Below are 15317 nucleotides of genomic sequence, written 5' to 3' on the forward strand. Positions count from 1 at the left end.
TTTTTTTTTTTTTTTAATTTTTTGATGTTTATTTATTTTTGAGAGAGAGAGACAGAGCATGAGTGGGAAAGGGGCAGACAGAGAGGGAGACACAGAATCCAAAGCAGACTCCAGGCTCTGAGCCGTCAGCACAGAGCTCTACACGGGGCTCGAACTCATGAACCGACGCGGGGCTTGAACTCACGAACCGAGAGATCATGACCCGAACTGAAGTCGACACCGACCGACTGAGCCACCCCAGGCACCCCAGGTGCTTGATTTGGAGCCAGAGACCTTGTAAAGGTCTGGATAAAAAGACAGCAGGACTAAAATCCCCCAGTGAATGGTAACGATCACGTGAGCCACTGTGTGAGCCATCGAGTCTGGCTCTGCAGCTCTCCAGCGGGACCAGCTTCTAAATGGGTGCAGAGGGCATCGGCACAGACACAAATAGAAATGCAAATCCTACCCCTCGATGAATGTATGAGGGTGGCATAGACCCCGGGATATACTTGCATCTGAGTGACTGCCTGCTCTAGCCCTGGGTTATACCCAAGAGACCATTTCCCTCCATTTGTCCCCCTCTCGCCAGGGATGGAATCGGCTTGCCGTTCGGCAGGATGGTCCCACTTCAGCCCTCCCAAGCTGGCGGCCTTCCTGGCAGAGTGTGACGGGCATGACCTCAGACCACCAGGTGTCTTCCCAATCCAGCCACTGAGGTCAGGTCTGAGTTGCCAACAAAAATACAAGAGGCACAGTTGAATTTGACTTGGAGATAAACAACATGCGGTCTTTGAGACTGAACATCTCAACGCCTGTGCCTTCTCTGTGTGCTGGGCATGCCTGTCAGTGGTTAGCTGTTCTCGGCAGACGGAGAGCCCCGCAAGAGGCCCAAATCCCGGACATGCCTGGCACCACCCGCTCTGGGCACTTAGATCTGGTCAGAAAAACACAAGCAGCCCCGAGAAGGACACGGTGTTGGTCCCGTCCCCCGAGCAGAAGCATCTCTGGGGATCAGAGACTCAAACACTGGTGCAGATGATGAAAAACAGGTATTTCCTGGGGAAAAGCTTGATGTGAGGGCAAGTACTACCATATTGGGCCTTTCTGGAAGAGGCTGCACCCAGGTATGTCTTTGCCACGAACCTCTCTTTGGGCCCAGCCAGCGGGGGATCCCTGGCTCGAAGAGCAGGAACGCTGGCCCCTGAGCCCATGCTTGCTCTAGGCACATCCTCTTCTCTCTCCTTCCTTCTTCAGAACATAAGGCAGCCAGTGGGTCTCAACTGGGGCCACGCTTGCCCCCCCGGAACACATTTAGCAATGGCTGCAGACATTTCGTTGTCACTACTAGGGGAGGAAGGGCATGTGGCCTCCAGTGAGTGGAAGCCGGGGACGCTGTTGGCCTCCTCCAGGAAGCACACCAGACGGCGCCCCACGGCTCCAAATGCCAACAGAGCCGAGGCTGAGCGGCCTTCCCCCCACCATGGACATTCTGTGAGCGCAGGAGAATTTCCTTGCCTCTGCTGGCCTTAGCATTCTCACCTTTGCAAGGGGAGGTCCGAACGAGGTGGGCATGAGGAGCCGAACACAGGCACCATTAGCCACACTGATGACCAAGCTGTACCTCCCACTGTGGGGCCAGCTGCCGTGGCCACCGTGGACGCTCTGAGCGCCCGAGCTGGGAGCCCCTCCATCCCGGTGAAGTGGCTGTGCCTTCCTGGCTGTGAGGGCTCGGGACGCCCAGCCCATGCCCGTCCCCACCCTTCTGGGTCATTCCCCCCGGCCCCATGCTGGCACGCCTGTTAGGATCGGCAGGCCCTCCCCCAAGGGCCTTGCCTGGATCCCGGCACACCTCGCCTCCATTGCCCAAGGACTGGCACCGGATCAAAGGGCTCTGGGTGGAACAACATTTGGCAGCCGGAAGTGGCTCAGCAAAATGGTCCTGGCCTGGGTGCAGTAGAGGGCCCGACTTCCTAGAGCGTGGTGTGTGCAGCCTCTGTGTCCCCTTAGCACCAGGACCTTAGCACCCCGTTCCCCACCTCCCTCTCCCCCACTCCGATCCTAGGGTCCCGGGGCTGGAGCGCCCGCAGTGGGTCCCGGGCACTGCGAGTTGCCGGCCAGCTTCCCGCCTCCTGCCCTAAAGTAAAATATCAGCGGCCACGGCTATCATCTTGGGCGAGGTTCCGAGCCCTGGGCTTCGTGCAGTATCTCGCCGGATCCTCACCACGACCCTCTGAGGGGCATTTTGATCCCTGCCTCTCAGGCAGTCACTTGAGCTCTTTGGACTACACGACTTCCTCTTGGCTCACTGAATCCTCACCTAGCATCGCCATGAGGTAGGTCCTAGTCTTGTGCCCGCTGACAGCTGGGGAAACTGAGGCACAGAGCGACGAGTGAGTAGCGGACCTGGGATTGAGACCCAGATAGTATGGTTCCAGAGTTGAAGCCCTTAACCATTCTGCATACAGTCTCCCCAAATAAGGAAAAACAGTTCCAGAGGCGTTAATTAACCTCCTTAAGGTCACAAAGCTACGATGTGTCACGGCAAACAGTGAGACCCAGGTCTGTTTATACAGGGCCCCATTCTTATTTATTAAGCAATAATGATATTCTATATAATATAATGTATAAATATATAAAAATGTAATATAATATATACATATATAATTATATTAAATACATATTTTATATTTATATATCACATATATACAAGGTAACACTGATAAATGAAAAACAAATATATAAATGAAGGAGCTACTTACCTTCTATTCACTTGTTTATATATTCATCTTTGAGATGGGGAGGATTTTAAAACATACATAGGTAGATAGTCTGTGACAACTTCATTAATAGTAAATATACTTAAAACCAACCAGCAGTAACAACCCACGGCTGACTTTATAATACGCAGAAAATTCTGAGAACTGGAAAACAGCCCCAGTTGTGGTCCCCAGCAGGCTTGGTGAGAGAAACCAGCCACATGAGCATACGTTGGTTCTAACTGTAAAAACTCTTCAAGGCGCGTAAGTTTTCCATTCCGATAAAGAGAACGAAGCCCAGAAACGTAACCACCAAGGACCTGAAGCTAAGCTGGGTCCCAAGGCCGCCCTGTCTGACCCCAGGACTGTCCTTTACCATTAGCCTATCCTGCCTCTTCCACGAATCCAAAATCTGAGGCAGGCCTATCGGACGTGGTCAGAGAGATCTGGGAGCAGGTGGCTGAGGCAGCGGGAATGAACGATGGCAACCGCCTTCACCTCTTGCCGGCCAGAGAGCCCTGTCCCATATAGAGCGGAAGTTTTCACAGTGGTGCGTGACTTAGCAAGGCGCACAGGGCTTCATTCATTTGCAAAATGCCCTACAAACTCCAGCATCTTATCATTCTCCACGGGCGCTCTCTGGCTTGGCAATAAGCGTGTTGCCATGTGCGGAAGCCTAGCCTGGCGGCTCCACGTTTGGATTGCACAAAGCAGCACGAGGCCTGCTGTTGGCTTGGAGGCAGGCGCAGGCCAGCCGCAATCCCGGGATCTGGAAACCTCCTTTTGCATCCAAGGAGGGGCCGCAGCAGGCCAGAGCTAGACTCCACCTCGAGGGCTGTCTGCTTCTTAAGAAGCGCGGTTCAAGACTACTGGTGAGCTTGCAGAATAGAAGCCATAAACTGGCAGTGGAGGGGGCTCGGTGGGCAGGGGCGGTGGGTGCACTGTGCAGGACAGCTACAGGGAAAGGGTGAGCGGAGAGCAGAGACCTCCCTCCCTCGTTCGCCTCTCCTCTTCCCTGTCCTCCCCTCAATGAACTCAGCTCCCCTTCCTGGTGGCTTGGCAGGTGTCTGCCATTCACACGGTTAAACTGTCCCAGACCTGCCCGTGGAGGCCCCACCTTGCCACTCCCACTTGTCTGCTCCCAGGGCAGCAGTTGAACAAGAGGCCCCACATGTGAGCTGGCCTGAGGGACACAGCCCAAGAGCCTCCTTGCCCGGGACGCTGGGGCAGCGGGCTAACGGGCAGGTCCGTCACCGGAGCAAGGTGACACGGGTGTGAGGCTCGAGCGCTGGCCCAATCAGATGACCAAAGGCATCAGGTGAGAAGGGGCTTCCGCGGGAAGCAGGGCTTCCTACTGACACTGACCGTCCTGGCAAAGGCCGCTGGGGGCCAAGAGGAGGCGCTTTCTGCAAGTGGCCCCCACGAAACGTCGCCCACGCGGGGCCGCACATGATGAGCCCCACGGTCTCGCTGAAGCCAGTCCCGCCTCTGCTCGCGTGCCAAAGGGAAACGGTAATCCAACAGCCAAAGATGTGGAAAATGTAGGTCCTACTGAAGCCTTCCCCGGGGAAAGGGATAGGGACTCCATCCGGCACCGGAAGTTTTTCCGAATCCCTCTTTGAACATTCTTGCCACCCCCCTCCCCGGTCTGCTCCGAGAATCTGCCCCACGGTGTCTCCCATCACCGGCTTTACGTCGCCACCTGCCCTCACAAACCCTGCAGCTTTCACAGCCGGCTTTGCAAAGCAGAAGGAATAAGCCTTCACAATGCCCCAGTCCAGTTAGCACACCTCAGGTCACGGCAAGCCCTGGAACCCTTACTTCCTCCAACAATATACCCATTGTTTGTTTGGTTTTTTTCTTACTTCATCAGTTAAAACCTATTGTACATCTCACTTAAACAGGACACGGTATCCACCGACCTAACGTGACTGATGTCAATATGGCTCCCTAGCTTTGCCTTTCGATCTCGCATTCTCCCCCTGCCCCTTCTCTCTCCCACACGCACACACACATTATGCAGAAGGTAAAGCCCTACAGCCCATTTCTATTTTCTCCCTCTCTGGACACATTCCCATGCCTGTCTAGTGAGTGCCATTTGGTCTGGGTCCAGGATAGCACCGTGGTTATGAGTGCAGACTTGGAAGCCAGACAGCCTGCCTACGAGCTCCAAATCTGCACGAACGAGCCAGGTGAGCTGGGGCACGTTGCTTACCTTTTCTATGCCTCTGTCAAATGGGGAAGATGGTGGCGAATGAAGCGCGGGTGCGAGAGTCAAATGTTAATATACTTAAAGTCCCTGGAACGGAGCCTGGAAAAAAATAAATGCTTAATTAATATGAGCTATTATGATGATCCATAAACAATAAATAGAATAGTTTTATGCACGTGTTTTTAAAAGTTGCTTAAATGGTGTCATAGCATTACACCTACACACACACGCACGCACACACACACACACACACACACACACACTCCTTTTGCAACTTGCTCTTCTCACGAACGTTCATTATGTTCAGACATCCATTTTGATACACATGATGCCTTCATTTTGGTTGCTGAGAGTGGCGTATCATTGTTTTAACTGACATTTCCTTGATTCCTTAGCCTAAAATTTATTTGGAATAAGTAAAGAGCCAAAGCAATCTCAAAGATGAGGAACACTGAAAGGAGACATGCCTGATTACAATAATGATATTAGAACTTATTTAGGAGCTTAAACAGCACTGTGTGATGGAACTTTCTATAATCACAGAAACTCTGAACTTCTGCTATTCAAAATGGTAACCACCAGTCAGTCACATATGACTACTGAGCACTGGAAATGTGGCGAGTGTGACCAAGGAATTGACTGTTGACTGTGTGTTTTACGTTAATTTAAATTTAAATAGCCAAATGTGATAGTGACTCCAGGGTCACAAAGCAAAGACTTAGAGCATGAAAACACTGTGATAAAGTAGGAGAGGCCACTTTATTGGGCGGACCAGTAGGCCAAAGAAACAGAAAAGGGAGCCTAGAGCCAACACCAATGTTTGGTAAGTGACCAAGAAAGTATTGTTAAGTGAAGAGGGAAATGACGGACATATTTTTTGCCAAATATTTGGCTTTCCTCTTCTTTGAATTTCCTTTATTTTATCCTTTGGCTATTCCTTCCACCATGCATTGAGCTGCATATCTTTTATTTATTAATATGTCATAATTATTTATATATTTGGATGTACTATAAAAATCGTATTTCTCTTAGTCTGTGAATTTCTAAATTAACACTTGTTGACAAGTTTTACATTAAAAAAATTTCATTTAAGGATTGTGCTTCCTGTGTCTTGTTTGAGAAAGATTTTTCCACTCCAAGGACCTAAAATTAGTCTCCCCTTTTTAAAATAGTGTGTTAAATTTTGCATCTCAAACTAAGATATTTAATCCAACTGAAATTCATTATTGGACATTGTGTGAAACAGAGATCTGAGTTAGTCTCCCTCCCTGTTTGGATGCCAATATTCTAGTGTTTTGTATTGAATGTGCCATGCTTTCCACCTGATTTAAAATGGGTTCTCAGCACTTTCATTTTCCCTATAAATTTTAGAATAATTTTGTCCATTTCCATGATAAGCTCTTTAGATATTTTTATTTAAACTGTATTAAATGTATAGAATAACTTGAGGGAATTTCCATTGTTCCGTATGGATTTTAGAGCTATTTTTTCAAAACCCCCAAAACTCCACAAATAATAATAAAAACCAATTAAATAAATTCCGTAAAATTGCAGGACACAAAATCAACTTGCAAAAATCAATTGTGTTTCCATATACTAATTACAAACTATCTGATAAGGAAATTAGGAAAACAACCCCCTTAATAATACTTAGGAATCAACTAAGGAAGTGAAAGACTTATACACTGAAAACTATAAAACGTTGATGAAAGAAGTTAAAACAGACATAAATGGAAAAGACAACCCTTGTTATGGATTCGACTTACTGATATTCAAGTATCTATACTACCGAAAGTGATCTACGGGTTCAACGCAACCCCTATCAAAATCCAATGGCATTTCTTACAGAAATAGACTGGATGACATTTTGAAGGAGGAACATAGGGCTCAGCATGTACCTGCAGAGAGGTGGCAGAAATGTGGCAGAACTTCAAAGCACTGCCTATAAACACAACCCTATACCATGTCCCAAGTCAACTAGATGGAACCCAGTACAATTTCCCAATCCAGCAGCAGAGGTTATGTATGTATATAAAACAGAGGCACAATGAAGAAAACCCTCCCATGAACATCAAAGGAGCAGAAGGTGACTTCTGCACGGCTCAAGTCTTCTCGGGGCAGCTGGCTCTTAGTTGAGAGCTGGTGGAAAGGAATTCTGTCACCTGCCTCATCACATCTCATCATGCTATCTATATGTGCTATGCGGATGACCTCCAGGGCTCAGGAGCACTGGCGCCCATGAAACAAATAGCAATTGTGCCCAAAACACCAACACCAACCCAGGCACGCGACCCCATCCCGATGGGAGTTTTGGCAATGGCTCTAGCGGCACTCTAGAGAGGCCAGAGGAAGACACACTTGGAAGCAGAAAGCACCACTGCAAAGTGAAATAAGTCAGACAGAGACAGATAAATACTGTGAGGTCTCACTTAGATAGGAAATATCAAACTCAGAGACACAGTAGAAATATGGTTGCCAGGTGGCTGGGGGTGGGAGAAATGGGGAGATGTTGGTCAAAGAACATAAACTTCCACTTACAAGGGGAGTAAATCCTGGGCATTTAATGGACAGCACGGTCACTACAGTTGACAGCTATCTGTGCTCACCAAGGATATGGTACTAACTCTCTGTGGCAAGCATTTCAAAACATGTGACTCTATCAAAATCACCATACCCCTTCAGCTTGCACGATGTTACCCATCAGTCATATCTCAATAAAGCTGGGGGGACAGAGGAGAAAAGCATGAAGCAAACAGGGAGAATGCTCAATCAGAGAACTTCCTCCAGCTTACAGGCTCTCTGGATACTTGAATACACTGTGGATTGTTTTGCTTGGTTTTGTTATTTTGCACCTACCCTTGATTCTGTACCTACTGTTCCTTCTAATGGAGCTCTTTTTTTTTTTTTTTTACTTGGTGAGCTCCCTGTAATCATCCACGAATTTTCTCAGCCCTCCACTCTTCCAGAAAGCTTTCTCTGACATCCCAGTCCATAATTTGAGGGAGGGGACTCTGTGTTCAAGACTCTAGAGATTTGTCCTGGACACTGGTCCTGAAATCGCATGCTTGTGGGTGTGTTTTCTTGTGTAGACCATGAATTCTTTGATGGGAGGGTTGTACCTGTCTTATCTGTCTCCCACACTTCTGGAATATAGTGAGTACTCGGCACACATGTGTTGAATGCCCTGAGAAAAGGACTGACTCCACGAGCTGAGAGCGATGTGTGGTTATGCCACTCAGCTTCTAGCCGGTGCAGGGTCCAGTTCCTTAGCTATATCCCAGGGCTCTCTGGGGCAGTAGGAAGTTGATTTCTCATAGCCAGAAAAAAAAACAACAAAAAGCTTCCCTTCATGAAAGAGGGACTAATTCCCTTCAGCAGCAGACACTAAAGAAGATCTCACTGGAGGTGGCATCTATTCTCTTTGAACCTGGTTGTAGTTGAGGGGGTATTATAGGCACCAGCCCTTCACATAAGCTCCTCCTAGATGGTGATACTGTCCTTCATCACAAGTTATGTGTGCCAAGAGTTAGGCACACATAACTTCTTCAGTCTAGAATGCCCCCGACTTTTCACTCCACTAACATCCATGCATGCACACGCACGCACACACACACACACACACACACACACACGCATGCACGCACGCACATGTGTACACAAAGTACATTCATCCTCATGTACAGGCCCACACACGTGCACACACATACATACTTGGCCCCTGTAAGGCCCTCTCCTTCAAACCTCTGTCACTTCTTGTGAAAGCCTTTGTCACTTTTGTCATAGTCTCTTGTGGAATGGTGCCCCTTTCATTCAGATTAGTCCAGTTTGGAATTCTATAGCCACTAAGGTGGTTACCTAATGCAAGTCTGTCTTTCCTTCTAGGCCATAAGGTCCATGGGGGCAAAGACTATCTTGGTTGGTTTTTCATCTCCTGGGCTCAGTAGGACATCTAAGTCTTTAAACACTATCAAACACATATTGAATATTAACAAATGTCTCTTTGTCCTTACTACATTGGAATAGCATCCTCCTATTCCTCCCTATATAATCAATAATGCATGAGCCTCAATGGTACAGACACTACCAGCCTCCATTACAGGCAGACGATGATGACGTGGTGGGGATACCACTTCAGAATTTCCTCCTAAGCCAGGTTATAAGGTGCATAAGATCAGCCTCATTAATTTACTGTCACATCTCACTTCACACCTCAACTGGGAGTACTGAGCCTAATCAACCACCTAGGTTTCCAGAATTGGCCAAATGCCCTTGAATCATGTCCAAAACAGAATCCGGTCCCTCAAATGACAGTGGCATGTGCATTGGCCCGAGGATCTCAGCAGATGGTCAGATTTGCTCATGGGGACTGTGACCCTCCTACACCAGCCCCAGACTTCAGCACAGAGCCAGGTACTGCAAAAGCACATGGGCTCCTGGCCTCCCTTCTCCCTCTGACCCATCATCCCACTTGGGGTTGGGTCATGTGTGGCCAACAGAACATGATCAGACCTGACTATGTACCAGTTCAAGCCAAGGGCTGGGTCATGTTTGACCAACGGAATGTGATCGGACATGACTATGTACCAGTTCAAGCCAAGGCAGTAAGAGGTTCTGCATGTTTGTTCTCATCTTTCTTCATCTCCTGTCTTCTACAATGGGAAGAACATTCCCCAGGTGTTGTCCCTACAGCTTGGGTCTGAAACTCAGAGGCGTGTGGAGCCTCTGGCCAAAGCCAGCTAAGCCACAGCAGGAGCAGACCTGGCAGCAAGAAACAAAAAATGCCTATGGCTGTAAGCCACTCAGATTTGGGAGTTTGTTCTTGACATCACTGCAGTTAAAACTTCTGGCAGTGACCCCCATTTAGAATCATGAGTCTCATCCAGGTGTATTTTGAAGGGTGCAATGCTCATTTAGATGGACGGGTTGTGATATTATTTACAAATCAGTCATACGGCTGAATACATGTATTTCTAACGTGGCTGTAGTAAACTCTTCACCTTGGCCAACAGCCGTAGCTAAATCTCGGGACCTTTCTGGAAAGCTGGTGGTTTATCATCTACACATCCACACATGTTGAGTTCAAACCAGTGAGTATCACGAATGCTGTTTTAGGGGGAAATATGAGGAACTTACCTCATAATATAAGGCTTTGGTCAGGTTTCTCATATCAGAGTAAAACACTCAAAATGAATTAAGTTTTACCCTCTAAAAGGCAATTACAAAAAGAAAAAAAAAAGTCCAAAGAAACCCTTTTAATGCCTATAATTTTCCTAGTACTTACATGTCCCATTAAGAAGAAAAATGACATTAAAATAATTTTAAAGGTTTTGGCTTAAGCCCATCGAAATAAGGAAATTACCCTGCTTAGAATCAAGTTCTGATTATTTTGGCCCAGCCTACATTAAGGATGGACCCCTGTGGAGACGTGGTCAGGTGACTGGGTTCCAGCTGAGAATGGCCACGCTGAAATTAATATGGCACCAACCTTCTCATAATGGGTCCTATGTGGCTCCTTGGCCTGGTTGTCTCTCAAGGGCCGTTGAGATGGAAATCTGCCAAGTTTCTTCCTGTAGCCAGTCTATTTGGGGTTTGTCCCTGTGTGGTTTCCCGATGCCCATTCTGGCCTTGTAAGATTTTTTTTGTTCTTCTTTACATAAATGTATAGATTCCTAGCGAAGCTATATGCAGCTGCTCAATGTGAGGTTTTGGAGTAACTCTTTCATCCTTCACTTCTCACTGTCTCCCATTTTTCTCCCTAGTTTTAGTCGGATTTAACCACTGTTAAGAGGTAGGCAATGGAATACAAACAGAAGAATGGATAAAGATGTGATATACACACACAATGGAATATTATCCAGCCATAAAAAGAAATGAAATCTTGCCATTTGTGACAACATGGATGGAACTTGAGGACATTGTGCTAAATGAAGTAAGTCAGACAAAGAAATATAAATATTGTATGATTTCACTTACATGTGGGATCGAAAAACAAAAAACAATTAAAAATGAGCTCATGGGTGCAGAGAACAAGTTGGTGGTTGCCAGAATTGGGGGGTGCAGGGTGGGTGAAATGGGTGAAGGGATCGATGAAAAGGTACGAACTTCCAGTTATAAAATGGATAAGCCACGGGGATGGAATATACAGAGCAAGGACTATAGTTAATAATACTATCTGCATATTTGAAACTTGCTAACAGATCTTAGTTCTCATCATAAGAAAATAGTTTTGTAACTACATACGGTGAAGGATATTAACTGGATTTGTCGTGGTGATCATTGGGCAACATATACAATATCGAATCATCAGGTGGCACACCCGAAACAAATACGATGTTTTAGGTCAGTTATACCTCAATTAGAAGAATCGTGATTCAGGTACAAATAAAGAGCCATTGTGGGCACACCCACCAAGACGTCAAAAGAAAAAAAGAGGGAGGTACATATTGGGATCTTTGGGTGGGCTATTACCTGGTAAAGTGATAAGATCTTTTAACCTGTTAAAGTAACAAGCTGTTGAGAGAGAAACCTGGTAATTCAGCTCCTGTGATTTCATTTACTCCATGGTGTCCCTCCTGTCATGCAGCCGTTTCACCTAGAAGGAGGTGCAGGAATAGGGCACCGACATGTTACTGGCCGCCTGTCAGGCAGCTGTCAAGTGGTAACGATTTTCAATCACTGCCAAGCAGGTTCTAGATTTGAACCAGTGACCTAGGAAGAAAGTCTCCATAGCCCATTACCAAATTATTCCGAGACCTTTGCTTCCCTGACTAACACCCTTTCCAATAAAACTCCATTTTTGTCACCGAATCTGTCAACATGCCTACAAATCCCTGAAGGGTGAAATTAATTTGAACTACAGAGCTGGACAAACAAGATCAAAAGTAAGTTCTTTGGAAACAGAAGCCAATATTTCAGACATCAATCCATTTGGAAAAATAGCTCTGGTTTCCCTCTTGGAGCTTGAGTGAGGTGTCTGGGTAATAAACAAAGACGTTGTTATACAGTGTACTACATGGCAAATCCTAACTCTTCCGAATTCTAAATTTTTATGGCTTCAAGTAGATGAATCCTGCATGCCCGTGGCCAAAACTCTTGGAGATTAAAAGCTGGACCCCTTTTTCACTTTTTTTTTTCTGTCAACCATGGGCCCACTGTCAGTAGCTGAAGCTTCCTGTGGTAGGAAATAGATTATCTCATATGTTTTTATCCCACTAACATCTGCACGCTTCAAACGTTGCTGGAAACCCAACATATTTTCTTAAACTTTGATAATATTTGTTGTGAAACAGCCCAGAGAATAACTAGATATTACATGAGGCTAATCTGAGCACCTTCTTTTAACTTGAAGGCAGGGAGTTGTGGTAGAGAGTGAGGGAGTCTGTTTATTCTTGTCATGAGTTGATGATCGTGTCTGAACCCCTTTGACCTGGTCCCAATTCCTGGTGTTGATTTTATGAGGCTTTATATACACACAGAAGGTACATATGTGTTTATCTAGGCCTAAAAGGTATCCACGTTTTATCACAAAACATACTTCAGCCTTGCCTGGAGGTCAGAGAGGCAGTGAGGGGTGGATTTCAGAAAACAGACAGATATAAGCCCACAAAATACTACCTTGAAGTGTCAGAGTTAAAAAAAAAAATCTTTATGTGAGTTCCGTTCATCTATTAGACAAATCTGTATTTACCACCTGCTCTGTGGGGGAAGTGTGTTCTACAGTCAAAGGCCTGGGCTCAGATTTTGGCTTTCCTTTGCCAACTGTGTGACCGCAGGCCGGTAACTGAGGCTTTCCGACTCCCCCTTTCCTCGGGTGTGAAGCATGAACCATAACGCCTTTGACATGGGGTAGCTGAGCGGGTTAAATGAGGGGTATGATGGACCCGCTCTGGTAACTGCCACGGCACAGGCACGTAGTACCTGGCTATTGCTGTATCCTCAGTGCACCAATGTAATTACCACATTCACACTTCCCCAGGACACAGCCTTTTGAGTTACGGGAGACTCTGCAGGTGGCCAGTCAAGCTGAGGGATTTGAGCTGTAAATATTTCTGATTCTCTGCCTGAGGGCCTTCTCTGGACATTCAAGGGCACATCAGAAGTGCCAGGGAGTTAACACTCTGGGAACAGCCATGACAGATGGGAGTTACAGCATAACTACCCCCTGGATTCCTGGCTGGGTGTCTTCTACAGTCTCACACACATCTGCAGTTGGACTGAGCCCCAACTGCCCACACCAGTAACCTCCCCACTCATGCACCCTACCGTGGCCTTCTCACCTCCCCTTTGAATTTGCTGCCTTCCTTACCAGTGCCTTGACACCACTTCCCAAATAAACCATCTGCACTCAAGCTTTTATACCCAGCTCTACTTTCAGCTCTACCTAAAACACTTTAGGCAAGTCTCGAAATGACCCTCAAGCTCGCAACCTCGGGTCGCCTTACAGGAATTAACTGGATCCCAAACAGCATTGACAGTTCAGACGGTCTGATCTTGTGCCTTCAGGTTTGGGCTCATGTTTGAAAGCACTTTGTTTCCTTCCCTAATAAATCTAATACATATGGCTTGTCCTGGCCACAGAGTTCTCTTCATGGGCAGCTATTCCAGAGAACATGTCACTATCTTTATGAGGGGAACCCACCCTTGACACCCCAAAATCTACTTAACATACACAACCCATCAGACCATCTCCCACATACCCTCAAAACCTGGTGAAAATCCATCCAGGCATTCCACAGAGTGTAATGGCAGGCACTTAATTTATTAACAGGAACAAACTATCTAATGGAAACCCTCTTCTGTATACATAAAGCATATACAGAATACCAATGATTTTCCAAGTATTTTCCTCTTGCATACACCTAGGCAGAAGAAACAAAATAATGACCCAGAAAGATAAAATGAATGGAGTTAATTAGGTTTATAATTTAAGATGAGTGAATTTAATGATGCATAAGTTAGAAATATGTGACAGACCAAGCCTGGCACTTTCTCTAATGTCATTGCTAAAGAAATGTATTCCAATGACCTCACAGTTTTTATTTGAAAATAATTATTGCTCTTTGCATGTATAATTGTGATCTGAGCAATTAGAACATAGATTCTCCCTTGGTCTCTCCTCTGGGCTCAGTAGTGTAACCGGGGAAACAGTCTTGACCAAAGTGATGTCCAGAAATAGTGCACTGATATAGCACCTTGGTTTTAGTTCAGTTCTGCTTTGGAGGTCCAGACCTTGGTTTGCCTACCAACTCTGCCACAATGCAACCTGGACAAACCTGGAGGTGACCTCACCTACCTTAGCTCCCGTCCCTGTCAACAAAGAGGGAGACTGACTTCATAGGACAGTCCTGAGTTTCAATGAGATAAAGTGGATATAATCACTTTGTAAACTGTGTACACACTAGATAGAAGTCAGTTAATGTTTTTGTTATCTGAACCGATCTTTACAATTGCTCTGTAAGCTAGAGAGGGAGATTAGTGTTTCCTTTTCACAGAGGAGAAACTGGGAATTACAAAGTTTAACTCGATTTGGCCAGTAAATAGCAGAAGCCAGACTAGCACCTCTGGTCCCCCAGTTCTGAGATGAATCGTCTTTCTGCCACAGTGATTCGGGAGCTTTTCCGAACACTAGACCCAAGCTGAGGGTGGGGGTGGGAGATGTTAAAAAAATGCAGATTACCATTCTGTTCTCCCTACCCAAATCCCATCCCAAAGATACTGACTTAAAGGGTCTGAAATTGTTAAAAACTCTTCATTTTTAATAACACTTCAGATCATTCTTTTTTAAGCTTATTTATTTATTTTTAGAGAGAGAGAGAGAGTAAGAGAGCACTCAAGTGGGAGAAGGGCAGAGAGTGAGGGAGACAGAGAATCCCAAACAGGCTTCGTGTTGTCAGTGCAGAGCCCGACTTGGGGCTTGAACTCACCAACTGTGAGATCATGACCTGAGCCAAAACCAAGAGTTGAATGCCTTAGCTCACTGACCCACCCAGGTACTCCATACACTTCAGATCATTCTGGTGCAGCAAGTCCAGGGACCACATTTCCAGAGGACTCCGCTGTTACATGTTGTCTATCAGGATTAAGTTCAGTAAGGACAACCCTTCGGATTAAAGGAATTTCCTATCTGCTGGTGTGAGGGAATTTGGGTAAGTTGTCATTACTTGCATTTTTAATAGGTATAAACCACTGTGCTAAATGTTTTATGTGCATTATCTAAATGGATCCTGACAAAACCCTTGTGTCCTGGAGTGCACAACTCAATGAGGTCAGTAGCATCACCCTTCCGGTTTTATTGTGAAACATCTCATCTCAGAGAGATTAGGTTTTCCAACAGTTCTCTATACAATAAATAGCAAAGGAAAGACTAG

At 46.2% G+C, this 15317-nt stretch overlaps 1 long non-coding RNA gene across 3 annotated transcripts in view; it reads right to left on the reverse strand.

Annotated features, from left to right (window-relative positions):
- The window catches only part of LOC122207686, a 740526-nt gene that overhangs the window by 160033 nt on the left and 565176 nt on the right, over nt 1-15317 (reverse strand). For all 3 annotated transcript variants that reach the window (XR_006196968.1, XR_006196967.1, XR_006196969.1), the window contains one exon: nt 4954-5049. This is a non-coding gene — a long non-coding RNA (uncharacterized LOC122207686). The remainder of the gene's footprint in view (nt 1-4953; nt 5050-15317) is intronic.

The sequence above is a fragment of the Panthera leo genome, chromosome E2 (genome assembly GCF_018350215.1).
Source record: "Panthera leo isolate Ple1 chromosome E2, P.leo_Ple1_pat1.1, whole genome shotgun sequence".
Lineage (NCBI taxonomy): Eukaryota > Metazoa > Chordata > Mammalia > Carnivora > Felidae > Panthera > Panthera leo.